Here is a 10,409-nt window from a genome sequence, read left to right on the forward strand (position 1 = left end):
TGCTAGGACTGGAAGGGCCAACTAAAACAAACCAGAGATATTACTAGTAAAAAAAAAAAAAAAAGTTTTCTCTAGCAAACTAAGCATTTTAAAGCATTTTTTTACTAATAAAACAATACAACTTGGTTAGTTAAAATGAGATCCTTTCGACCGCTAAAGAAAAAAAATAACGTACACTTGAATGAACAGCTGCTGGCTTTAAAGGTCACAATATCAGTAGTATGTTACTGTACTACTTAAGTATATGTAATGAGAATGTATGCCTTCAAGTCTGATATACAGCAAATCCAGAATAAAGCCATGTGAAATCTGCCTTGAAGCTCACCTAATATTAGAACCATATCTGCCTAAAAGTAACAGATTTTTCTTAGCATGGACCTGAGTTCATTACGAACCTTTATTCTAAAATTATATAGCAAAAAGAACACTTTTTTACAGAATGGCAAATAGGTGTCCTTGTGCACTGCCACAAGCTGATGATATAAATAAAAACAGCATGTACAGGTACCCTGCACCTCAGCTGTGTCAAATACATACAGTGTTAATAGGCTGAGAGCCTGATGTCCACAAGCTGCATAACCCAAAGACAGAAATAAGACGTTTTACCTCTTGTATATTAGGTAGAAATTTTAGCTTGCAGCCAATTACCAAAACAGCAGTCTGGCCTAAGGGATTTCTGTTTCCTATCAGCTTCATATAAGAAAAAAAAGAAAGAGGTAACAGAAAAATAATGAAGAAGTAGAAGGGTGAGTAAAGGGCAAACAAGGAAATTATAAGAAAATTTACAATACACAAGTCAGACAAGAGAGCAACTAAACGTCATCATAAGACATCCTCCAGCTAATGAATCAGGTACCGAGACTTCTAGAACATAGTTAGGTAAGTGTTGAGAGGAAGTCAAAAATACTGCATACCTGAAAATTCAATTTTCAGCTAGGAGCAGAGTGCACACTCCTTGAAAGCTTATTTTTAATGAGCTACCCCCAAACACAGTTACTGAGGCCTCACTAGAAAGAAGGAAGATCACGATATGGGCTTTTCCCATTGATAAAGGAGAAAACCAAGAGGCCTAACTCACCCATTACTCTAGGCACCCAGGGCCCAGTCAACAGAAGAGTAAATCCTACCCCTCAGGAAACTGGCTACAAGGCCTCCAGTTCCAGCCCTGGTGTCTTGCAGACATGACTGACTGCAATTTTCACCATGATTAACTTCCAAGAATGCCAGCCAGAGGAGCACCCAGGAGAAAACATAACGAGTAGCTATTTCCCCCTCAATGTCAGCTAGACTCGTTGGAACAAATGCAGACACTGCCTTTCTCTCTCCAAAGAATATTCAGCAACCTCAGGAAAGTGCCTAACAACCCAGTAACACACCAGCACCACGTGTCTCAAAGATGCCCACTCTGATCACCTTAAAGCTTCAACCCTCCTACTTCTCCTACCTACCTCTCCTCCACAGACCTAATCTCCCTAACTCTGTTCTGTTTTTTTCCCCACATAATCTATCACCCTTTAAATACTATATAATCACTTATTATGCTTATTTCTGTTTCCTTCTGTTAAAAGATACGATCCACAAGGTTGGAATTTTTTTTTTTTTGTCTACTTCGTTCACTGATAGATCTTAAACAGCTAGAACAGGACCTCACACATAGTAGGAATCCAAAAAATATTTATGGGATAAAACAAGTAAATAGGGCAAACGGAAAAGATCTCAAAGAGGTCCACAACACCCAGAAGGCCCAACAATACCTATATTCCTCTAACAGAAGCAGTCTAATTCCCATGACTGACCTACATACATTGCCTCCACTGACCATGTTCCACCCTTCCCCCTCCCCCAAGTCTTCCATCAGCTAGGATATAGGGCAAAGTACTGATGCAGGCAGTAAAAAGGCAACAGATGCCTGCCCTTGATCTAAAGGATTTCTGAAGACTTTTGTTGTCTGCCTTGTTCCTACGTTATTTGGTTTGGGATAAAATGTGCAGAATGGAAGTTACCTTAGCATAAGAGGAGGCCTCAAAAAAAAAAAAAAAATCACAAAGAGTGTCTATTTTCAAAAATCAAATTCCAATTCAATTCAGCAAGCATTAATTAAGCATAAAGTTATATTCAAAGCACTGGGCTAGAAGCCATGGGAACAGAGGTCTCTTATGGAGTTTTACAATAAGAGAGGAAAAAAAAATATTTGCAAATAATTATTTAATTATAATTAAAGACCATGTGTGATATAGTGCTATATAACAGAAATTATTTTCAAAAATCAAATTCCAATTCAATTCAGCAAGCATTAATTAAGCATAAAGTTATATTCAAAGCACTGGGCTAGAAGCCATGGGAACAGAGGTCTCTTATGGAGTTTTACAATAAGAGAGGAAAAAAAAATATTTGCAAATAATTATTTAATTATAATTAAAGACCATGTGTGATATAGTGCTATATAACAGAAATCCTAGCAGAGAGTTAAAAGAGGTACAGAAGAAGATGAAATCAATTCTGGAGATAGGTGGGTGGGAAGAAGAAGGTTAAGAAAGGCTTCAAGAAGGAGGTGAGTTTCTTATTACATACTCTTCTAGAACCAAATTCTTTCCTTTCAGAGCACTGCAGTTCAAAATTATACATTCATTAGTTGATTGCTGGTCTCCCCCACTAGACTTATAAGCTCTGAAAGTACAAGGACCATGTCTGGCCTGGCTGTCACATAAGTGCTCAATAAATATTAACTAAATGAAAATTATAATAATATTGCAGCAGTCTGTAGTATAGGGCACAGAAAGAGGTATTAACCAGGAGGTTATTACAGTAATATACAGATGAAAGCTTGATCTAGGTGAGTGAAATGAGAAAGTGAATCTAAATAGCAAGATATCCAGAATAACCCAAATGTAATGAATGATTAGATAAAGTGGTGAGGAAGAAAAAATATCCAAATATGAATCCAAAGTGGTGTGCTTCAGCAACTGGAAGAACTATAATGCTTAGGAAACAAAAGGGTAGGCAGGTTTCAGAAATGATGGACTGGAGGAACATTTGAAAGCAGATGCCAGGTAGAAAAAAATTTCCCCTTCCTTGTATACCTTTCAGATTCATATATTCCATAAGCTCCACGATTCCAGTTTCTCTTCCTATAGTTCCATTTCTGATACTATTTTTCAAGACTGCTCTAGAAGCATCAGTTCCAGAACAAAGATAAATGCTGAGCTTCTCATCAAACCTCAGAATTTGTAACTGAAATTTACGAAGTACATTCTTGAACATCCACTTCTGCTCCCGTGAATGAAAATTCGTCCCAAATCCAAAGTGCTTCACCTAAGAACGTTACTAGGAATATCGCTAAGTAACATACCCAAAGTCTACTGGCTATACTTTGCAAAAGAAAAAAAACAGAGCAGACACTGCTGCTTTCCTCTACAAATACTAAACTACAGCCTAGGAAACTATAGGTACCAGCATGCAATGTGGTACCAGTTATAATGCAGTACCAGCTTGCAATATGTCCCTAACTGCCAAGATCTGGATTTCATTCATGGTGTAGGTTTGATTTCCAAGGGTTGCATGGCACCTACTCTGGCCACTTTTCAAGTCAATACCTTAAGCTTCACTTAGCCATTTAAAAAAAAAACAACCTATCTATGAAAACTCCTTATATTTCTAATATAAATCTTTCTAAAATCTCACATTCAAGTGAGATTTTGCTTCCCAAAATAACTTTTAGATTACCTGAAAATTAGTAATGTGCTACAGATGGCTGAGAATAAAGCAAAGCATTCCCAGGACTTTTTGTGAGTCCAAAACAAACAATAGTTCCACCCACCAAATTTTTCTATTACAGACTGATGGATGTTTTAAGTACAAATTTAAAAACTTCTTCCAATGTTCAAAGGCAGAATAAAGATGTGATTGTGCTATATTAACAAATTAAAAGACTGTCATCCTCCTAACATTCATAAATAGCTGCTATTGGAATTCTCAAATCCAAGAATTAAGTGGGAAATATTGATAAAAATCCTAACTTAGGGAATTAACTTGGTTATGTAATGTTTTCCTTTTAAACTGCTTGAAAGCAAAGACTTTACTACCAACTTCAAAGTTTCTACAGTCACTCACCAGCTCTTAAACCTTTTACCAGGTATTTCAGAGATCCCCTTGTTAGTCATACCTCACCAAATATCACCAATTTAGCACTTTCAGCATTAAAAACAACAATTTTATTTTCCAAACAAAACATAGTGAGCAACTCACATTCAATACCAAGAAGTTAATTCAAATCAGGTTTTCTACTAGTTGGTCACAACCCATTTCCATAATCAGTCCCATTGGTTCAAAAATTTCAGATATAAGAGATGCAAGGTCTTGGATCCCTGACTGAATGCACGAAATTATTTGTTGATATGTGGCAAATCCTTCCAGGTATGATTTCCTTCTCACAAGCTGAGGTTCTTTTTCTGCAGCTTTCTGATTCCAATTCTTATGGCTAGAAAAAGATATATTTGACAAGCTTGTGAACATGCAGAACGAGGGTACAAGACTCTCCCAAAAAAGATGGTCTAGTAAAAAAAAAAGCACAGCATAAGCTTTACAAACATATCAAAGAGAGGAGTCAAGCCCTGAGTCAAGCTCCAGGGAACTAAGGCTGCACTCATTAGCTCTTCTGAATACTGACTATATTTTTAACACAGTAATAAAAAACTGCTAACTTCTGTCACTTTCCAGTCAGTAAAAATCCTCCTTTTATCACAATCTTGATATCATAAAACTCTACAGTTAAATGGAAGCTTAGAGATGATCCTGTCTAATGGGCTCATTTTACAGATAAGGAAAGTGAAAACTAGTACAGGGTCACACAGCTTGTTAGAAGCATAACTGTGATGAAAACCTGGGTTTTTGTGACTCCCAATTCTATGCTTTTTTCTCGATGCTTGAAAAGCTATATTAGCAAAGAAAACATATAACACCATTAAATCAGACAATAACTGTAACTGTAATTAAGCCACATAAAAACAAAATTCATCTACATAAAGAGAACAAAAGGATTTGAACAGGAAGTACCCCAAATCAAACAGAAAGCAGCAGCATTTGTTCATACAGTACAGGGGTTTCTTAAGGGCACAACTTTGCACATACTTCCTAAGCCAATTCAATTACTACCTTCAAAGTTGTGTCCTGTGCTTCTATCAAATGCACCTCCTTAAGGGGATGCCGCAATGGCCCTTGTGGCAAGGGTTTAAAAGGTGGTAACTTCTGGCACAGAAAACTAATGGTACAAAAGAAACTCTTATAAATGTGGTCCCAAAAATCGAGAAGAAAGGACTAAAGATGAAGGGGTGGAGATATTGCTGGGAGCAAGTAATCTTGAAAACGGGATAAGAATAAAAACCCAAGAGAGCAGAGTTGGCCAGACACTAATGACCAGAGAGCACAATAAAAAGGCAGTTTCAGAGCCTGCCTGGCATCAGACAGCTCCTACCTACAAAAGAAAGAGAGAAATTCTCACAGAGACAAGAGAAAGATTGTAGGTTTGCTCCTGAGTGATGGACTAGATATGACCTAATAGGTATTTGCCATCTCTTATTTCTGGGGCTCTGATCCAAGAACAAACAGCAAGAGAACCATGAAAAATCAGCCCTGTTGGATCTGGAGTTCTGCCTTGACAAGATATAAAGCTCATTCATAGATCTGACTGTGCTCATGAGACTGCAGTTCAACTCCTGCTGCTAGAGCAAGGGGAGGGGGAAGGAAGATTGAAAGGGGTGAGTGGGAAGGAGGTGGAAGATCTGGGTTGTGACTATAATAGCTACAGTAATTAGAGTGTTTCCAAGCTGGTAGAGAAGTCTTCAGAGCAGAGAACTAAGATGGGAGATAGGAAAAGGAAAAAAAGCATGAGGAAGCAAACTACTGAGAGCTAAGAAAGTATATGGTGCTTTGTGAACTATTTAAAACAAGCAACTGCGACGGTTTCATATGGGAAAATAAAGAAGTTTATATTCTTTCCCAAAAGTGGATACTAAATAATAGGCACTCACTTAAAGTTAGGTTAGAAACTAGGTTTAAGTAGATTCTTGTAAATGTTCCTGTCTTTGCAGTGGTCCACTGGCCTCAGAGTCACACCATTTGCCTCCCTTTTCTCGAACTCAATCTGTCTATCTATCCATCTATCATCTATCTATCTACCTACCTAAATCTGTCTCTCTCTCTGACTAACAGGTCGGAACCTTCACTGCACTTGGAAAAGGTATTTCTGAACTCTAAGACAGTTAACATCACTTATTTCTCTCTAATCAACTGTTAACACCCTGTGAATTTGACTGACTGTGTGAGTGTTTCAATAGGAACACACAACCTGTCAGCCTAATACAAAAAATTACTGGAGGGCACTAAAAAAGTTAGATAATAAACATCAAGTCACTTGCTTATAAATTTTGGGCTCTTTACCACTGCCTACTATAGTGACATGAACATATGAAAGAAAAATAAAATCATATTTACAGAATGATGATAACTTATAAGAAAAATCTGGAAATTTGTAGAAAACTTCAAAATAGAAAGTCCTCCTCCAAGTTAGAGAAAATGCTATACTTGGTTTTAAGATATTTAGTTGAGATATTTCTTTAACATAATTTGGCTCAGTGGTGATGATTTGACTCTAACACGTGATGTTCATTTCAATGCCAGGGAAAAGAATTTTATAAAAGGTGCTGGGAGAAACTAAAAATGGAATAAAACAAACACCTGAAGAGATGCAAACTTCACGTGGAGAATTAAATTCATAAAATAAAAACACATGCAAATTTCTTGAATAAGGCATGTTAGATAGACCTAACACAAAAAGTCAATTACATCCTTTGCATAAAACCTGCTGGGTATCCTCCCAGTCGGCTAAATCTTTTTCACCACACTAAAAGCAAAGAATTTTCTCCTTCCCATTTTCCTCTAATAAACAAGTACTAGAAACACTGAATTAGAACTATTTCCTTCCCATTCATGAGGCATAAAGCCAGAACTCATAAAAGACAATAGGGCCTTCTAGGACCATGTCTAAGGCAAGCTACTCAGTAATCTAAAAGAAACACAGAGAAAGAAGGATCTCTTTTCTCTATTCCATTATCATCTCACTAACAAGCCAGTATTAGCCATTAAGAAATGTGAAACAAAGAGCAATTTCACACGTATGAACTGAACCTAAACCATGGAAAAGACCAAGCATTTTCTTGTCACTGTGGCATGTGATTCTTTAACCACCTGCTCAATAATCCCTCTTCAGCTGCACAGCTGCTGCCAATTCCACATACCCGGCTAGGCAGGTGCTTTGGTGAATTACCTGTTCCCTAGTGAAAAGTGTCCTTCACTGACACTTAGTGGGCCCAGAACCTACCAATCAGCATCGCCTATCTTCATTTTGTCTGTCACCGCCAACTGTTATGAGAAAGATCATGAAGGCATACTTAGTACACTATGTGATTTTGTATTTTGTGGTGTTTTTTGTTGTTGTTGTTCTTTGTTTTTTAAAGGAAGCTGATTTTTAAAAATCAAGTAGAAGTGAGAATTCGGCTGCTTAAAAGAAAACTGGCCACACAACATAAGGCTGCCTTATCTCAGAGTGGCTCCATCTGTCTGGCAGTATTCCCATTCATGACCAGTTTTCCACAAGGGAAATCACAATAGCTTAGCTACCTTTGGAGCAAGAGAAAGTGGCAATAGAAGGTGCTATGGTACCTGGCAGTAATGAGGGAGCAGAGCAAGAACTTCTGGAGACCACACATCATCCCTGTATTTCTTAAGTCTCCATGGCTGAGCCTAGTCAGTGGTGTTCCCAGTCAAATAAATAAGGAGTGGCACTTCCACTTGACAGAGCAATCAGTAAACCCCTCAACAAATTATCCTGTTCCAGTCATTTAGTTGCTATATGCTAATTGCAACATAATTACTACCAGGAGCCAAAATTATGCTTCCATATCCTCACACACAAAAAAGCGCTAATCTGTCCAGCTATCTAGACTCCTCACAAGGAAACATTTTCTACCAAGAAGCTGGGGCGGGGGGCGGCACGGATCCAAAGTGCTCTCTGGAAGATGGTCACAATCAGAAGACTAGGAAGACTTCCTGTGGCAAGGGCTCAAATCTGAAACCACTAAATCTAATCAGAGCAAATTTAATCTGAGGCTTCTGCCTTCACTGTCACCTGACAGGATTCAGAAATGAATGCCAACAGCCCAATAGCAAAAAGCTTTGGACTCAGTTTAGCTGAGGCTTCATTCTGAGACCTAGGACAAATAAGAGTTGGAAATAGTCTAAAGACAGACAATACATCTAGGAAGACTGAAGACAGTTCTGTCATCAGGAAATATAAAGGTCAGAACCCGTTCCCTCCTAACAAAGCCCAACACCTAAATAACAAGCCATCATTTTAAGAGACTCGTTGAAATAAAGAAATGAGAGAGGCGACATAGACAGACTCTCAGCATCTCAGAAAGGCCTTTACTAAAACTGAAGGCTAAAGTTTCTATTCAACAATACCCTATAGGAAATGGTTGGCTATTATATACACAGTGTATTGTGAACAACTGCCCTCTTATGAGTTTGATTTCTAATCTTGTAAGTTTTCTGTAATGTCCTAAATGGAAATCTCATTTATAGCTCCAAATAATTTTTCACCTAATAGTACTATGTCCTAATAGTACACCTAATAGGACACCTATGAGATATACACAAAAAACAGGGTTCCTTCTAGCTTGGTCTCATCCTTCTATCATTAATAACCTCCAGAACCTCAAATGATTCTTTCACAATGTTCATCTCTTTGACACATTTCTCCCTAATAAAGAGGCAGATATGGACTTTCTGCATAATGAGCCAGTCACTTCCTTTTATTAGAATTAAAATAAAGATTAAAAGAAAAGGTGTTTTGTTTCTACAGCCCTTGACCAGATAGGCAAATTCTGTGGCTTTTTTCTTGTGCAATTACTACTGACCAGGAAGTCACCTCTAAAAAGGCAGTAGGTCCTTGACTCCCTATCTTAATGCTACACAGGTTTGTTTAGTGATATTCCTAAACAAATAAACAAAAATCATTGTATGAGTGTCCCATCTCTATAAAAACAATTAAATATAATGGTTCAAACAAGAGTAGAAATCTCCCCTTGGAGGTCTGACATAAACATCAGGGTTGAGTCTCCCAGACACAATTCCTCCACAACTTAGTATAGGCTAGCCAAAGAGGCAGGCACAACATGGCTGGCATGCCCTATTCTTCTGAAAAATGTGTGCCAATGAGCTCTGCATTGTTCCTCACTCAAAAAGAAGAGCCTTTCTGTCTGGCCTCCTCCAATGGCAAGCCCCAGTCTGGTAAAGGAAGAAAATGGCACTGAGGAGCCTGGGAGATGGAGCATATCCAAAGCTCTCAGACAAGACTTGAACCTATGACCTTCACTGTGTACACAATAGGCGGGTGAGAGGGACCGGTTTATCTCTGCAGCAGCAGTTCTCAGCCCTGGGGTAGCACTCCCGATAAAATGACACGACTATTGTGTGTGGCAGCAGAACAGTCATCTCCTCACAACTGCCTAAAACAGCACTCCCTCCCCCAAGACAAAGCAGCAGGGGTGAAATTAACTCAAGGCTGCAGAGCAAAGCCTAATACAGAAAAGAGGGGCCTGTGGGGGACTGGGGACTCTCCTCAACCCCTGGGGCTCTGGACACATGGCTGGAAATAGACAGGCTTTCTCCCCCATCTTTCCCACTCTCATTTAGGGAGGAAGCTGTTTCTTAGAGAATTTAATCATTTGTGATTTGTTCAGAAATATTCCCCCTGAAGGGCTCTGATCTCTCTACCCTGTGTGAGCCTAATTCCTAGAAGCTGAAATGACTGTTTGCTGCTGCCTGTTTCACAAACACACATTAATTGGTCAGATGTGTCTCCTCCTCCTCAACCCCAGAGGGAGGAAGGAGAATCTGAGTACAGCACAGAGATGATCTAACCGTAATTACACATAAAGGGAAAAGAGGGCAGCATGGGTTTTCCAAACAGGACAGGGTCACAAACCCTCCCGGGGGGTACAAGGATAGCAGTTAAGGTCCAGGCCCTGGGATCCCTCCATCTTGAAGAAAAGGACAGGAGTAAATGTGACCTGAAGACTGGAAGGAGCACACACCCACAACGTACTTACTGCACACCCCCAGCCACCTTGCTCCCCCTTCCTGGGCCACGCACACGTCCTGTTCCCAACCCTTCGCTCTGATACCCCCTAACTCCCTGACTAGCCCCAGTCGCCCTGGGTTGCCTCAAGATACCCAGGCTGGCCTCTCAAACTCTCTGGCCTGTCCCCACAACCTGGCTAGACCCTGATCCCCTTTCGGGCACCCCTACTCTCAGCCTGAGCCGGCCTCCGTCACGCTTTGAACTTCACCCC

Source organism: Pteropus alecto, unplaced genomic scaffold (assembly GCF_000325575.1).
Source record: "Pteropus alecto unplaced genomic scaffold, ASM32557v1 scaffold86, whole genome shotgun sequence".
NCBI classification, from domain to species: domain Eukaryota; kingdom Metazoa; phylum Chordata; class Mammalia; order Chiroptera; family Pteropodidae; genus Pteropus; species Pteropus alecto.